We start from the raw sequence: 17,195 nt of genomic DNA, 5'->3' as shown, positions 1-17,195 counted from the left end.
CTGTTCCCTTGGAAGACGATGGAATCGCGCCCTCCCATCGGCGTGATGAAGAAGGAATCGGGTTTCAACACACCACGCAACGCTCTGCCACTGTGCCAACGCCCAGTGCAGTGCCCATTTCAGTCGTAGTTGCCGATGTCGTGGTGTCAAGACTGGCACATGCGTGGGTCGTCGACTGCGGAGGCCCATCGTAATGGTGAGTTCAGACACACTTGTACTCTGTCCATCATTAAAGTCTGATGTTAGTTCGGCAACAGTTCGCCGTCAGTCCTGTTTTACCAGTCTGCCCTGCCTACGATGTCCGCTATCTGCAATGAGTGGTCGCCGCACAACCCCACGACATCTGGACGTGGTTTCACCTTCGTTTCGCCATATGTTGAAGTCACTCATCACAGCACTCGTCCAACACTCGGCAAATCGGGCAGTTTCCGAAATGCACGTGCCGAGCCTCCGGGCCTTCGGTATCTGCCCTCGGTCAAACTTAGATAGATAGCGCGTTCTACACATGGACAGCACGCTCGCTGATATTGCACGCGCCGTGCTTGTGTCTGAATAGCCGTTATTTGGCGCCAGGTGACGGTGCTATCGCGTGGAATACTTTATATCGATATTAGGTCGGAGGTATTAATGTTCTGGCTTGTCAATATGTGCGAGGGTCGCTTCAAAAGAAATGCACAGAATTTTTTTTAAAATCCATCTTTTATTCTACATGTTTGAAAGTTTTACAGTGTTTAGATACATCCTTTACGAACAATATTTTCATTTATCCACGTAATTTCCATCCCTCTCAACTGCCTTACGCCAACTTGGAACTAGCGATGTATACCCGCACGGTAAAATTCTGGACCAACCTGTTGGAGTCACTGTTTGGCAGCGTGCACAAGGGAGTCATCATCTTCAAACTTTGTTTCACGAAGAGAGTCTTTCAGTTTCCCAAAAAGATGATAGTCACGTGGAGCCAGGTCAGGACTGTAAGGCGGGTGTTTCAGTGTTGTCTATCCGAATTTTGTGATCGCTTCCATGGTTTTTTGACTGACATGTGGCCGTGCATTTTCTTGCAACAGCAAAACATCCTGCTTTTGCCGATGTGGTCGAACACGACTCAATCGATCTCGAAGTTTGTTCAGTGTCGTCACATATGCATCAGAATTTATGGTGGTTCCACTTGGCATGATGTCCACAAGCAAGAGTCCTTCGGAATCGAAAAACACTTTTCCAGCAGAAGGTGTGGTTTTGAATTTTTTTTACTTGGGTGAATTTTCTTGATGCCAGTCCATTGATTGCCTCTTCATCTCTGGTGAAAAATGATGGAGTCATGTTTCACCACCTGTCAGAATTCTTCCAAGAAATTCGTCTCCACCATTCTCGTACTGTTCCAAACGCATACCGCTTTTCTTGTTTCTTTGTGAGCCATTGTCAACATCCTGGGAACCCACCTGGCACAGACCTTTTTTAACGCCAACACTGTCAGTATTCTGCAAACACTTCCTTCCCCTATCCCAACGTAGAGTGACAGTTCGTTCACTGTGATGCATCTGTCAGCAGTCACCAATTCGTTAACTCCCTGCACATTGTCTGGAGTGTGCGCAGTACGAGGCCTGCCGCTGCGAGGACAATCGTCAATATTCCCGTGGCCGCTTTCATCACGTAACCTGCTTGCCCACCGACTAACTGTACTGCGATAGACAGCAGCATCTCCATACATCTTCTTCAACCTCTTGTGGATGTTTCCCACTGTCTCGTTTTCACAGTACAGGAATTCTGTGATAGCACGTTGCTTCTGACAAACGTCTAGTGTAGCAGCCATCTTGAAGACGTGCTGTGACGGCGCCACTCACGGGAACAGGTTGAACTAAGTTTGAAAACAAGCGGGAAAGATGTATCTACACAATGTAAAACTTGCACACATGCAGAATGAAAACTGTATTTTTACAAAAGTAGTGTGCATTTCTTTTGGAGTGACCCTCGTAGCCAATAATGAATGTAACCGATTTTATTTGTCCTGGCAGATACTTTGTTTATACTCTATTACAATCTGCTGCGTTCACTCCATGAAGTAATTCCATATTTAGCGTTGTAACCGCTACAAATTCAGTAAGTCTTTCTCGGTATTGCAGTGGTTACAGACACGACGAAGCTAGTCACCGGCTTTCCTTTATACGACGTCTGTTCACATACTTAGTGAAACCACCAATTTTAGACGCTATCTGTATACACTGTGAATGTACATTACACGTTTTTTGACGTCTTCAGAAATACCGATTTCGACTTTGTCATGTTTGGAAGAAATAAAAACTTTGGAAGAAATAAAACTTTGAGGTTGGCCGATGACATTGTAATTCTATCAGACACAGCAAAAGACCTGGAAGAGCAGCTGAACGGAATGGACAGTGTCTTGGAAGGGGGATATAAGACGAACATCAACAAAAGCAAAACGAGGATAATGGAATGTAGTCGAATTAAAGCCGGTGATGCTGAGGGAATTAGATTAGGAAATGAGACGCTTAAAATAGTAAATGAGTTTTGCTATTTGGGGAGAAAAATAACTGATGATGATCGAAGTTGAGAGGATATAAAATGTAGACTGGCAATGGCAAGGAAAGCGTTTCTGAAGAAGAGAAATTTGTGAACATCCAGTATAGATTTAAGAGTCAGGAAGTCGTTTCTGAACGTATTTGTATGGAGTGTAGCCATGTATGGAAGTGAAACGTGGACGATAAGTAGTTTAGACTGAAACGTCTCCTTAGAGAAATTAAAAATGACTGTGCTTAAACTGACTCACAATATTTTTTAGCGCAACGCAATCTGACTTTGAAAAATCCCTACAAAAGAATGGCTCTGACTAACAATAACCTATACCTTTCATGAATCACTTGCCTCATAAAAATCTTCGTTACTCGAACTACTGCAATACAGCGAGCGCCATTACTGCCAGCTAAATAAAAGATTGTAACTACTGAAGGCACTAACTACTGATAGGCATAGTTAGCAAACGAAAGATTTTGATAGAGAACAAACAACGTATTTACCTTAATAGTGTTCAAAAGTCATTATATATATATATGTATATATATATATATATATATATATATATATATATATATATATCAGTTAATGATATCCAGTATTACAAATTTAGTCTCTCTAATGGACACACGTCCAGATCATCCGCTAACAAAACTCCGCCATCTCTCTCCCCACATTCACCACTGCTGGCTGCTTACGTCCAACTGCGCAACGCTACGCGCTGTTAACAGCCAACTGCCCAACACTACAATAGTATATCTCCAAGAATGCAAACCAACCACAGCCTTCACACAGCACAGTCAGTGATTTTCATATAGAGCGCTACGTGGCGTTACCAACATAAAAACCTAAACAGCCTACTTACAAGACAGGAAGAGAATAGAAGCTTTCGAATGCTGAAGATTAGATGGGTAGATCACATGACTAATGAGGAGGTATTGAATAGAATTGGGGAGAAGAGAAATTTGTGGCGCAACTTGACTAGAAGAAGGGATCGGTTGGTGGGACATATTCAGGGGCATCAAGGGATCATCAAATTAGTGTTGGAGGGCAGCGTGGAGGGTAAAAATCGTAGAGGGAGAGCAAGAGATGAATACACTAAGCAGATTCAGAAGGAAGTAGGTTGCAGTAGGTAGGCTACTCGGAGATGAAGAAGCTGGAACAGGATAGCTGCATCGAACCAGTCTCTGGACTGAAAACCACAACAACAACAACATTTTGATGTCTCGGCCAGAGACTGGTCACTGAATAAAAAATAAAATATTTCGAACTTGGAGTGGTTTTTCGCTGTGTTAGAAGATGTTGTTTTCCATTTGCGGGTTTCTGGAGAGGCTCTCCCTCCACGGAAGACGCTTCGGCCGGCAGTGTGCCCCGGCTGCAGCTGGCTCCTGCTGGAGTGCCTTCCGTGCGGCACGTGGCGGCCGGTCGGAAGCGAGCGGGCCGCCGCCGCTTTAATTGGGCCTCCGCTGCCGACGACCTGCCTAAGTAGGAAACGATATAAACGATCCCCATTATCCAATCACGGGCGATCACGCGCCCACCGGCAGGCGGACCGACCGACCAGCGAGCGAGTGGGCTGGGCGCTGCTCCTCTCTGGCCCCGGGCGCCGGCGCAGCTCTGCGCTGCGCCAACGCCGACTCAAAGGAAGGCCTCGGCGCTTGTTGGTGACGTCACGTCAGCTAGGCGCGGCGAACGCCAGGTCTGCTGCAGGCAGAAACGCCCGGGCGTGCTTATCACTATCAATCTTTTATTTATGTACAAAATGTTTGGTATTGTTTTGGATTCTGCAGTTTTATTTAAAGATTTTCTTACCATCGTAAAGCTACAAATGAAGATCATAGTTCTGTATTACTGAATCCTGTCGAAACAAACGTAGATCAATATGACAAGATGCTTTGCCCCATTGCAAGCTTCGGAAATTTTACATTCGAGTAACTATATTTACTTGATCAATTCTGTTATCGGAACTTACCCCAACCCTCTCACAATGAACTCGTTTCTTTTATTTATTTTCGTTTGACAAAGTCACTGGAAATGTGAACTAATTTACATGTGTAAATGTCCAACTGTTGCCAGTCATTAGATTACAGTCGTTTTCAAAGAAAGGAATTCTAAACAGGAAACAAAATAGCTTCATACATCGAAAATACTGCTGAGCTTAAGCTTTTTTAAACATGCAGGTTAGAAAAGATAAATAATGCCCTCTTGCAACTGAAAGGAGAAACTTAATAAGATAAAAAAAAAATTATTTGATAAAACAAGTATCTCTCTTTTGTTTCTTCTTCTGTCCCCCACCCCCTCCCCCAACGTGTACAATCGCAAGATATTTCATTAACATTCAATGCTCCTCACCCCATAGTCAACCAAGATACCTAAAGAAGAGCACCAATATGTCCACAGTTTTCTTGTAAAGGCAACCCAGTACAAACGTAACTTCCTCAGATATACAAATAAGGTAAAGAAGCACGAATTCTGTTGCTGCTGGACCATGAAGTTGTTTTTGTATGTCAATCCTTAAAACAGGCGGAAATTTAAGTTCAGGAGTACACTATTTGTTAAGAAGTGTAATGAATTGCACAATTAATTGAGTGCAGAAATCTCTCAGAACATTGTGTGTTGGTCAACTACCGCCAATAGTTTCACATTTTCCTGTGTCAGAGAGGGAGACACCACCATTATGAGTATGCCTGCAGCAGACCTGGCGTTCGCCGTGCCTAGCAGACGTGGCGTCACGAACAAGCGCCGAGGCCTTCCTTGGAGTCCGTGTTGGCTGCGCGCGCCGCTAGTTCTGCCCCCGTAGCCCGCATCTCGTGGTCGTGCGGTAGCGTTCTCGCTTCCCACGCCCGGGTTCCCGGGTTCGATTCCCGGCGGGGTCAGGGATTTTCTCTGCCTCGTGATGGCTGGGTGTTGTGTGCTCTCCTTAGGTTAGTTAGGTTTAAGTAGTTCTAAGTTCTAGGGGACTGATGACCATAGATGTAAAGTCCCATAGTGCTCGGAGCCATTTGAACCATTTTTTCTGCCCCCGTACAACAACGCGGGGTGCCCGTGTTGCTGAAGCGCGCAGGGCTGCTGAGCGGCGATTGCACTGAACACTGAAAACAAGCCGCTGCTATCAGCTCGCAGAGAACTGTGTTAGACTGGGTTATATTCATCCCTAAATTGCGTTAGTTTCATGCACTACTAGCCATTAAAATTGCTACACCACAAAGATCACGTGCTGCAGACGCGAAATTTAACCGACAGGAAGAAGATGCTGTGATATGCAGTTGATCAGCTCTTCCGAGCATTCATAAAAGGCCGGTGCCGGTGGCGACACCTATAACGTGCTGACATGAGGAAAAGTTTCCAACCGATTTCTCATACACAAGCAGCAGTTGATTGTAGCCTATCGCATTGCGGTTTATCGTATCGCGGCATTGCTGCTCGCGTTGGTCGAGATCCAATGACTGTTAGCAAAATATGGAATCGTTGGGTTCAGGAGGGTAATAAGGAACGCCGTGCTGGATCCCAACGGACTCGTATCACTAGCAGTCGAGATGACAGGCATCTTATCAGCATGACTGTAACGGATCGTTCAGCCAGGTCTCGATCCCTGAGTCAACAGATGGGGACGTTTGGAAGGCAACAACCACCTGCACGAACAGCTCGACGACGTTTGCAGCAACACGGACTATCAGCTCGGAGACCTTGGCTGCGGTTACCCTTGACGCTGCATCACAGACAGGAGTGCCTGCCATGGTGTACTCAACGACGAACCCGAGTGCACAAAGGGCAAAACGTCATTTTTTCGGATGAATCCAGGTTCTGCTTACAGCATCATAATGGTCTCATCCGTGTTAGGCGACATCGCGGTGAACGCACATTGGAAGCGTGTATACGTCATCACCATACTGGCGTATCACCCGGCGCGATCGTATGGGGTTACACGTCTCGGTCACCTCTTGTTCGCATTGACGACACTTCGAACAGTGGGCGTTACAGTTCAGATGTGTTACGACCCCTGGCTCTACCCTTCATTTGATCCCTGCAAAAGCCTACATTTCAGCAGTATAATGCACGACCACATGTTGCAGGTCCTGTACGGGCCATTCTGGATACAGAAAATGTTCGACTGCTGCCCTGGGCAGCACGTTCTCCAGATCTCTCACCAATTGAAAACGTCTGGTCAATGGTGGCCGAGCAACTGGCTCGTCACAATACGCCAGTCACTACACTTCATGAACTGTGGTATCGTGTTGAAGCTGTATGGGCAGCTGTACCTGTACACACCATCCAAGCTCTGTTTGACTCAATGCCCAGGCGTATCAAGGCCGTTATTACGACCAGATGTGGTTGTTCTTGGTACTGATTTCTCAGGATCTATGCACCCAAATTGCGTGAAAGTGTAATCACATGTCAGTTCTAGTATAATATATTTGTCCAATGAACACCCGTTTGTCATCTGCATTTATTCTTGATGTAGCAATTTAAATGGCCAGTAGTGTAAAAATACACTGAAGAGCCAAAGAAACTGATGTTGGCATGCGTATTGAAATACAGACATATGTAAACAGGCAGAATACGGCGCTGCGAGCGGCAATAGGACAGCAAGTGTCTGGCGCAGCTGTTTGATCGGTTACTGCTGCTACGAAGGCAAGCTATCAAGATTTAAGTGAGTTTGAACGTGGTATTACAGTCGGCGCAGGAGCGATGGAACACAGCATTCCGAGGTAGCGGTGAAGCAAGAATTTTCCCGTTCGACGATTTCACGAATGTACCGTGAATAGCGGGAATCCGGTAAAACATCAAATCTCCGACACTGCTGCTGCCGGATAAAGATCCTGCAAGAACGGGACCAACGACGACTGAAGAGAATCGTTCAACGTGACACAAATGCAATCATTCCGCAAATTGCTGCCGATTTCAATGCTGGGCCATCAGCAACTGTCAGCGTGGGAACCATTCAACGAAACATCATCGATTTGGGCTTTCGGTGCCGAAGGCCCACTCGTGTACCCTTGATGACTGCACGATACAAAGCTTTACGCCTCGCCTGGGCCCGTCAACGCCAACATTGGACTGTTGACGACAGGAAACCTGCTCTTGGTCGGACGTGTCTCGTTTCAAACTGTATCGAGCGGATCGACATGTACGGGCATGGAGGCAACCTGATCAATCCATGGACTCTACATGTCTGCAGGGGACTGTTCAAGCTGGTGGAGACTCCGTTATGGTGTGAGGTGTGTGCAGTTGGTGGGATACGGGACGCCTGATACGTCTAGATGCGACTCTGACAGGTGACACGTACGTAAGCATCCTGTCTGATCACCTGCATCCATTAATGTCCATTGTGCATTTCTATGGGCTTGGGAATTTCCAGCAAGACAATGCGATACCTCACTCGTACAGAATTGCTACAGAGTACTCCAGAAACACTCTTCTGGATTTAAAGACTTGTGCTGACCACCAAACTCCCCAGATATGAACATTATTTAGCGTATTTGGGATGCTTTACAACGCGTTGTTCAGAGGAGGTCTCCATCCTGTCGTACTTTTGCTTATTAATGGGCAGCCCTGCAGGATTCATGGTGTCAATTTCCTCCAGCACTACTTCAGACATTACGTGCAATCGTAGTCGGATGAATGTCTGACAGCGACAGACAATAAGCTGCGATTGGCGAAGTCAACTGTCCGACCGTAGCGTTCCTCATGCCGGTCACTTAGGCGAGGTCAATTGATCCAGACTTTCCTCCGAACTGACCCCAAACGCATGGCTTTTCACTCCGGTGAACGGACCCCCACACTCAGTGATGCCTGTGGCGTGCAATGTACGCCACGTTTTAAGTCGGTGCGTTTTATAATCTGATAAGTTGGCAGAAGCAAATTTAGGTGAAGACCTGCCCTGCATTTTAGCTGATGACGAGACGAGTGTGACCAAGCTTTCACAATTTTCGCGGTAAATGATAACAGCCAAACAGTTGCGGGATATAGATTTATTGAAATCCTTGACCACGGTTTCGGTATATCTAAATATACCTTCATCAGAAGCAAAAATTACACCTGAACAGGAAGACACCTTTATTAGCAAAAAACTTAGCACCATAGCTGCGAGTGAAAAAAAACCACTTATGGCTGTAAGTAACCGTAAAATTACCAAAGTATTACAAGCACAAAAACTTTTAGTCACTTACTAAAATCACATCCTGCAGTGAAGATAAACAATCGTGCCAAAGGTGTCGTCAGTAGTTAAAATTAAAATATCACCTCCATTTGTACAGCATAATTATGAAGGGAAGGTCGATGCGAACACGGCACTGGGATTTTACGTATTTTTGATGTTTGTTGTTCGCGGTTTTCGATTTGTATGTGTGGTTTAAATGATTGTTATGTTTTTATTCACGACGACAGATGGTTTCGATTTACTACAACATTTTGGTTGTTTTCGCTAGTACGTTCCTAGTCTTTAAGTTACGCGAGTTCTCGCGCATGTCATTAGTGCCCTCTCTCGTGTTCCTTGGCGCAAGCGTCTTCAGCTTGACACTAGGACACAGTCAAATTAGTTTCATATTTGTATGTTCTGATATGTTTTATTTATTAAGACAGAGGGTTTGAATTAGCACACCTTTAAAATTTTGATGTGCATGAGTATGTACCCCTGGGTTTTAATGTCCGCGTGTGTCTCACGCATACCACAAGTGCCCTCTCTCCATGAAGCTGTCTGCCCTAGGGCTTCCACACCCTCTTTGCGCTAGTTCACAGGCTAAGTACTGATAAAATGCCGTGTTCGCATTGACCGTCTCTTCACAATTATGCTGTACAAACGAGGTGATATTTTAATTTTAACTATTGGCAACACGTTTGGTACGGTTGTTTTATGTATCTTAACTGCAGAATGTGATTTTAGTAAGTGACTAAAAGTTTTTCTGCTTGTAATACTTTGGTAATTTTACGGTTACTTAAAGCTGTAAGTGTTTCTTTTCTCTCTCAGTTATGGTGCTAAGTTTTTTGCTAATGAAGGTGTCTTCCTGTTCATGTGCATTTAGATATACCGAAACCGTGGTCAAGGATTTCAATAAATCTTTATCCTGCGACCGTTTGACTGTTATCAGTTGCTGCTTCAGCCATGTTTAAAACTTTCGAAATTTTATAATTCTGGTATAAGCTGGGTATTTTACTGTGTTGCGGAGTGGTTGGCTCATCCATTTTCATCGCAGCGGTCAGACAGCCTCGGCGATCTGTTATATCACTTCTTTCCATTTTCACTGGTTTTTTCCGTTTTCCTTGAAAGTTTTACAAACGACCACTTGATTTTCTTTGTTTTTTCAGTCCATCTCGCTCTTTCTCTCTCTCTCTCTCTCTACCTTTCTCTCCCCCTCCCCCGCTCTCTCTCTCCGTGTGTGTGTGTGTGTGTGTGTGTGTGTGTGTGTGTGTGTGTGTGAGAGAGAGAGAGAGAGAGAGAGAGAGAGAGAGAGCGAGAGAGAGAGAGATAGAGAGATAGAGAGGGTGTGTACACGTGTTTAGGGCGTTAGCAATGTCTTTGCTTGCGATTCACGTTTTAATAACTGTGCGACCTTTATCAACTCTCGTTTCAGAAACTTTTGGCACGAGGGCTGAGGACCTTTCATTCGTACGGCCACACCATAATATCGCCACCATCTTCCATCAACTGCATCATTAGCTCCCTGAGCATCTCTGTTAAACTTTTGTTTTGGCTCTGCCGAGAATGTTAGCTTGCGGCCTGAGTCTCTCTGAAAATACTGCGACAGTTTCCGCCAACTGCGAGCACTATCTTCCAAAGACCACAAAAGCTGGGGCAGTACTCTAGAGTAAGTCAGACTAGATTGTTGTAAAAAGCTTCACTTTTATTTTATTCTATTTATTTGCTCGTGTGTGTGTGTGTGTGTGTGTGTGTGTGTGTGAGTGGGTGGGTGTATGTGTTTGTGTGAGAGAGAAAAAGAGAGACAGAGAGATGGAGAGGTAGAATAAGTAATCACAAATAAAATAAATCTTTCTACATCCTACACTTCAGCCTTCTGACACACAGATGTACAGCATTTGCAGCTCCCGAACCCATTAAGTGTCACTGTAGCATACTACGCTATCCCCTAATTGCAAACAACACAGATTTTTCCTATATGGAAGCACAATATTTTCGCTTTATACAAATTTCCCATTTTGCATATTTTGTGATTAATAGTTCTATACCCTGCAGAATTGTGCAGATGTACTGAACCCGTACCTATAATCCGTTCATCATAAGAATAAACCTGATGCAAACAACCACAAACGCGATCACTGGTCAGAAGCCGTAGTACACGTACACTAGTGTTCTTACGCTCTTGGAAGTAGGTGCTATCTACATATTAGAAATCTTATTACTAAGTTACGTTAAATGGAACTTTAAGACAGTCATATGTATTAACAGTCATCGACGTTTTTCTTAATCACGCTTTAGTTATTTAGTTTTTATTTCAAAAATCGTGTACAGCCACAGCGTCTGCAGCGATGTGCTCTGATTGTCGCATTGTCGCGCTGTTAATGTGCAGTATAAAATTGGCTGAGGCTGCTTTATGTTCTGTAGTGAAACACGCGCGTGGAACACGATTAAAAAGTGCCGAGAAATAGGCTGTTCTTAATGTTTTTCATAAATTTGTGGAGATAATCGGCTTTGAAGTTTTCCCACCGTTGTATGTAATGAGTTGATAAACAAACTCGCATTGATCGTGTGGTGTAGTCGGTAACGTAATGGACTGTATACCGTACTTAAATGCGATTAGTCGTGCGTTGGTTCAAATTTCCCCCAGTATCATTTTTTTTCGTTCAATTTGAAATACCTACATCTCCTAATTATATAACTCATCATCATTTTTTATGAATAATGCACGCCTTCTTGTTTCTAATTACCATGGCGCGCAAAATTCCTGTTTTCGTTTCTATCGAAGTTTATGAAAGACTGTTCATAAAAGTTGTTTAAATTAAGAAAACATAACAATTTAATTTTTAAGGCAGAAATGAAAACCCAAATCTCTTTTTGGCCTATGCACATCGTTTTATACCACAGAGATAGATAAATACCGTAGAAACCTGGAAAACAATCATTTTGACAGTATCGAGGACATGATAAAAATGCTGCATCTTTACAAAAAATGTTTCAAATGGCTCTAACCACTATGGGACTTAACATCTAAGGTCATCAGTCCCCTAGACTTGGAATACTTAAACTTAACTAACCTAAGGACATCACACACATCCATGCCCGAGGTAGGATTCGAACCTGTGACCGTAGCAGCAGTGCGGTTCCGGACTGAATCGCCTAGAACCGCTTGGTCGCAACTGCCGACTCAGAAAACAGAAAACAAAATTGTGCTGCGAGTTGAACCAGCTTATGATATCACGGCGTCCGGCTGCATTTTTACATTTGCTACTGTACCATTACAATATGAACCCAACAGAATTGATCTAGAACCAATTTAAGAGATTTGGCCCGAGAAGTAAACTGACTGTTAAGGTGCCACACTGTACTGGAAGTGAGGCACACAGCTTTTTCACACGTCACTGCCGAACGCTGGCGGGATATAGAACGGCTCGTTTTAAAAGTAGAGAAAGTGCTGCGCCTGAGTGGCTTCGTGGATTCTGTTGCTGATAGGCTCGTTATCAACGTAGCAGGTGACACGTCCAGAACTGTATTTCTCGGATTCGGATAAGAAAGGAACTAAGAGATTACCATACGACTGACTGTAAGTAATACCTTCAGTGGCTTCAATATTTAACTATATGGTGAAATCCTTCAATATTCTCTTACGTTACACACAGTTTAAGCAGAAGAATAACCCGTGATTAAGTCAGGAGCCGGCCGAGGTGGCCGAGCTGTTCTAGGCGCTACAGTCTGAAACCGCGCGACCGCTACGGTCGCAGGTTCGAATCCTGCCTGGGGCATGGATGTGTGTGATGTCCTCAGGTTAGTTAGGTTTAAGTAGTTCTAAGTTCTAGGGGACTGATGACCTCAGCAGTTAAGTCCCATAGTGCTCAGGGCCATTTGAACCATTTGATTAAGTCAGGAATTTTCATCATTCTTGTTTTTAATTACAATAGTCTTCAGCTAAAAAGGATAACGTGTTTCGGATTTCGTGTAGTCGTCTAAGGAGCGTATTGTGGAAGATTTGCTGTGTATTATTTAATTCTGCTTAATAATTAAATGACATTTGAAGCTGTGTTGCTCCTCTGCTCGTCTCTTTTTACGTGTGAGCTGCAGCTCGCCACGTCACTGCAGGCTAGCTGTACCAGCTGACCGGCCAGTGCTGTCCAAGTTAAATGCATCGGTAAAGCTGTTCTCCCTTAGTACCGCTAGGTCGATGAGCGCGTAACGCACAGCACAAAACGTACCCATATTATCGTACCTGACAGTACTCGAGACAGCTTGGCTGCAGCCCCACGTGAAACCGAAATGCAGTGAGGTTCCAGCAAACGCGGAATGTTTACATCAGCTTTATTCTTATTATAGTATCTTAGATAGGAGAGAGGTGTGAGGGAGGGGGGAGGGGGGAGGAGGCTAGAACTCATGTGAATGACGAAATAGTCTCGAAATTTCACGGCAAAGTGTTTTGGATACACTTGCTGCTAGTCAGTATCCACTGCGTTTTCCTGTTTTCTTCAGATGACGAGCTGTTGTGTGTGGAAGCGGGACACAATGTATTTTCCCCGCACCCTTTCAAGAAATTAAGTGTTTAGTTTTACCTGTTCTGCGGAACAATTATCCGTATACAGCATACACATTTATCTTGGAATAAATGTCGCTTTCACTACTTGGCCTCCTCTCGTTCTGAAATCGTAGTAGCGAGACGCTTACGACTCATTGCTAGCTATCGATATACGCGCGACTAGTCCACTTAACATCGAGCCCCCACCCCATCACATTCACAGACGGAGCGGTTGGTTCAAATGGCTGTGAGCACTATGGGACTTAACATCTGAGGTCATCAGTCCCCTAGAACTTATAACTACTTAAACCTAACTAACCTAAGGACATCACACACAACCATGCCCGAGGCAGGATTCGAACCTGCGACCGTAGCGGTCGCGCGGTTCCGGACTGAAGCGCCTAGACGGAGCGGCCTTGCAGGAATTCTTTCACGGTCACCGCTCGAGCCTTTGACTAGTATTATCCCGCGCACCTCCCTCTGCCGAGGCGCGGCCGCTGCGCGTGAAATTTTCAATATACGGGGAGAGGATATGCAGGAGAAGGAGATGGAGTGTCTTGATATTGTGTACATATTAAATGTAATAAAGTCGGAGCCGCGAGCCACCGCCGCCTCTACTGCACTGCCTTTGTAAGCCGACCGTGAAACCAACCCTACCTTCCCTGTCAACGGGGGCCGAAGCCTCCCGCGACTCTATTTCTGCCCCCCCCCCCTCATCTCCCCCATTCCCCCTCCTCCTTCATCTGCTTGCAACCGCCCCCTCCCCAGTAACCGGCTTTGGCTGCTAACCTCTTCGCCGCAGTATCTCGAGACATCCTATACTTGTATTTGTCATCCGCCTTTTGAAGTTGTAGCGTCCCTCCCACTCCGCCCACGCGCGGCAGCCAAGTTGACTATTAAAACCGAGTCGAGTCGAGTCGACTACCAATTCTGCAGCAGCCCCCACCCCGACCCTACCCATCCAGCGGAGAAGACGGCGCGGCTCAGACAGATATTAACATGCAACTGGCGATGGCTCGGCTGAGCTGCGCCCCGCTTCTGTTATACTACCGCCGCGCGCGGCAAACATCATAATGAAATTCGCGATTTATGATTTGAACTCCGGAACTGACGTCTTCGCTCGGCGATGCCCCAGCCTAGCTATTGCGAGGCTCTGCTTCCATATATTATATCGCGCTGTCTTCTCGTGCTGCTTCTGCCGCTGCCGTTTGCAGTTCACCGTTGATTGCCTCAAAAGCGTATCCAATTCCGCGATTCGAAGGAGCGGAGGAGAAGGACCTCTTTCTGGTGCACAGAAGAGCGGTCTCTGCGCTCTCGATTCGGTCGCTGGACAAAGTGCTGGAGAAGGGGAGTCCCCCCCCCCCCTCCCCCGATTATCTGTAGGAGGTCAAAGGGAAATTTCACAGTGAAATCGCTCCCGGAGTGTGCAGGCGTCAAAGGCTTCAAACGTTCAATTACATACAAGTTGTGTTGTATGCGCGTAACAGACTAATGTATATGACTTCCGTTAAGAATCCAAGGTAGTTGCAAAATGCAGTGTAAATGAACAGTTTCAAACATTACTTACGGAAGAATGAGTTTTCAGGTAAGAGGCCAAACAGATTGTTCATTTCGCATGTAAATGAACTGGGAAACTCTCAACCTCCTATGCTTACGAGAGTCTTTATTGAAATCGTCATGATAACAAAAATTAGTAAGTAGGTCGAAGGTTTCAACTGGTAAGTAGTCAGAACAGAAAAGACACAATTCGAATAGTTATTGCAAAATCCATACGTATTATAAAAATAGATGTGCGTACGTAGGTGTGTATATTCCACGTCTCCTCGTAAACCACTAAACCTGTTTCAATCAAATTTCGTTCAGACGTTATTTACTGGCAGGATAGAATCGCTGCGAGGATAAGAACCACGTATTTATCGAGGGGTTGGGGTGGCGCAAAAACCCGTATTTTATCCATCTAACGTTTGACAATGAGAGCACTTAGTGACTTTCAAGAAATTGTACACATAATTTCACCCTTAACAAAACTTTGTACTGTTAAGAACCCCGCATAATGATGAAAGGAAGAAAGTTTACCGCTTACTACATTTTCGCTGTTTATTTCTTCCTGATTACTAACTTCGTCGCGACGCACCGGGCACACAGTATTCCTTTATACCACTGAATGTACCAGCAAAGTCATATCGCTGGAGGGCACATATTTCAAGAGATATTACCTCATAAATACTGAGATGCGTGAAAACTACTGCATAACGCATGATGTTTAAATTTATTACGTCTTTGCTACTCACTCTGTTCGCATCACATTTCGTAGAGAGTATCCAAGCACGCGTAAAAATGAAACAGGAGGGCAAAATACGCTAGCGATATAGCTGAAATATGTTAAATATATATGGGAAATAGACTTGGCATGTGGTAGCGCAGGCAAAGCCATGTGTATTAAGCACATCCTAAAGCACTGGAAAGATTTCAGTCGAATTTGGTACATTTCAGTTACGATATGGAAAGAAATAGTGTAGAGGTATGAACTGCCAGACACCTACTGGAATGAGAGCGATGACGTGGACGGAGAATGTTGGTAGAAGGAGATGTACAGACGGAGAGGGGCAAGTAGAAGATGGACACAAGTAGGAGGGAGTAGGAGATGAACAGAGTAAGGAAAGAGGAACTGATGGACAGAGAAAGGGAGGAAGATGGATAGGAGGAAGAAGAGGAGGAGATTGACAGAGAGAGAGAGAGAGAGAGAGAGAGAGAGAGAGAGAGAGAGAGGTAGAACTGGAGATAGACAGGGACTCAGGGACTGGAGAGACGAAGAGATGGGCAGCGGGACGGTGGATGAGGGGATGGACAGAGAGAGGGTGAGAGTGTAATGACACAAATCGACTTAACATGTGAGAAATGTGCTAATTTTGAGATGGATTGTTAATATCAGCTGTACTGGTAGTGTTTTAAGGCACAGACTGTAGTTCAACGAACTTCGCTCTATGCGCACTTAAGAATTAACGTATTTTCGGCAACGAAAGAAAGTGAGTGCGACAGCAAACTCTGTGTAGGCGATGCTACTCTTTGGTATTATAGCATCCTTGACACTGGATTAGTAATACCTTTTACTATGCCCTGAAATACTAGACTAGAAAAACTTGTTATATGATCGAGTCTAGTGGTATTGTTGCACGGCAACCATTAGGGAATTACAGAATAGAGTTTATTTAAACGCTGAGGCGTAATATCTTATTAACAGAACTAAGAAATTGGTTTTTTATTAAACAGAGCTATAGTATAAATAAATATTTATTCAAAGGTGAGAAATTTAATCATTTCAAGAACTTTGGACATATCTGCGTCAACTTTACATGTACGCCTGATTACACTTCGTCCCGGCAGCTTTGTGTTTTCGAGCATGTGCGCGGTTCGGTTTCGTGGCAATAGGTCGTCCTTGGATTGGAGCTGTGATTTGCTAACATTTTCTTCCTTAACAAATTGGGACGACCACATTCTTACGTTCCAGAGCGTACTACAACTGTAGGTGACCATTCATGTCTAACGCGAGAAATAAGCATTTCAGGAGAGTGGCGTGCAAATGATTCAGATGGCTTTGAGCACTATGGGGCTTAACATCTGAGGGCATCAGTCCCCTGGAACTTAGAACTATTTAAACCTAAGGACATCACACAAATCCATGCCCGAGGCAGGATTCGAACTTGCGACCGTAGCGGTCGGACGGTTCCAGACTGAAGCGGCTAGAACCGCTCGGCTACAGCGGCCGGCAGCGGCGTGCAACGGCAGTGATGTGGAGGCTACAGCTTCGTACCGCTACCATCTGATCATTACGGCCACTGTTCGATCCTACGTCATGCAAGCAAACTTATTAAGCAAAGGGAAAGATGGACAGTCCTGAAAGCTTAGATCCATCTGAAGGCACTCTTTATTAAGGGGAAAAACTTCTTGAGAAGCACATTAACATTTAACTTAACATTCCAGTAACATTCATTC

Source organism: Schistocerca americana, chromosome 8 (genome assembly GCF_021461395.2).
Source record: "Schistocerca americana isolate TAMUIC-IGC-003095 chromosome 8, iqSchAmer2.1, whole genome shotgun sequence".
Classification (NCBI taxonomy): domain Eukaryota; kingdom Metazoa; phylum Arthropoda; class Insecta; order Orthoptera; family Acrididae; genus Schistocerca; species Schistocerca americana.
This window is presented reverse-complemented; position numbering follows the sequence as displayed.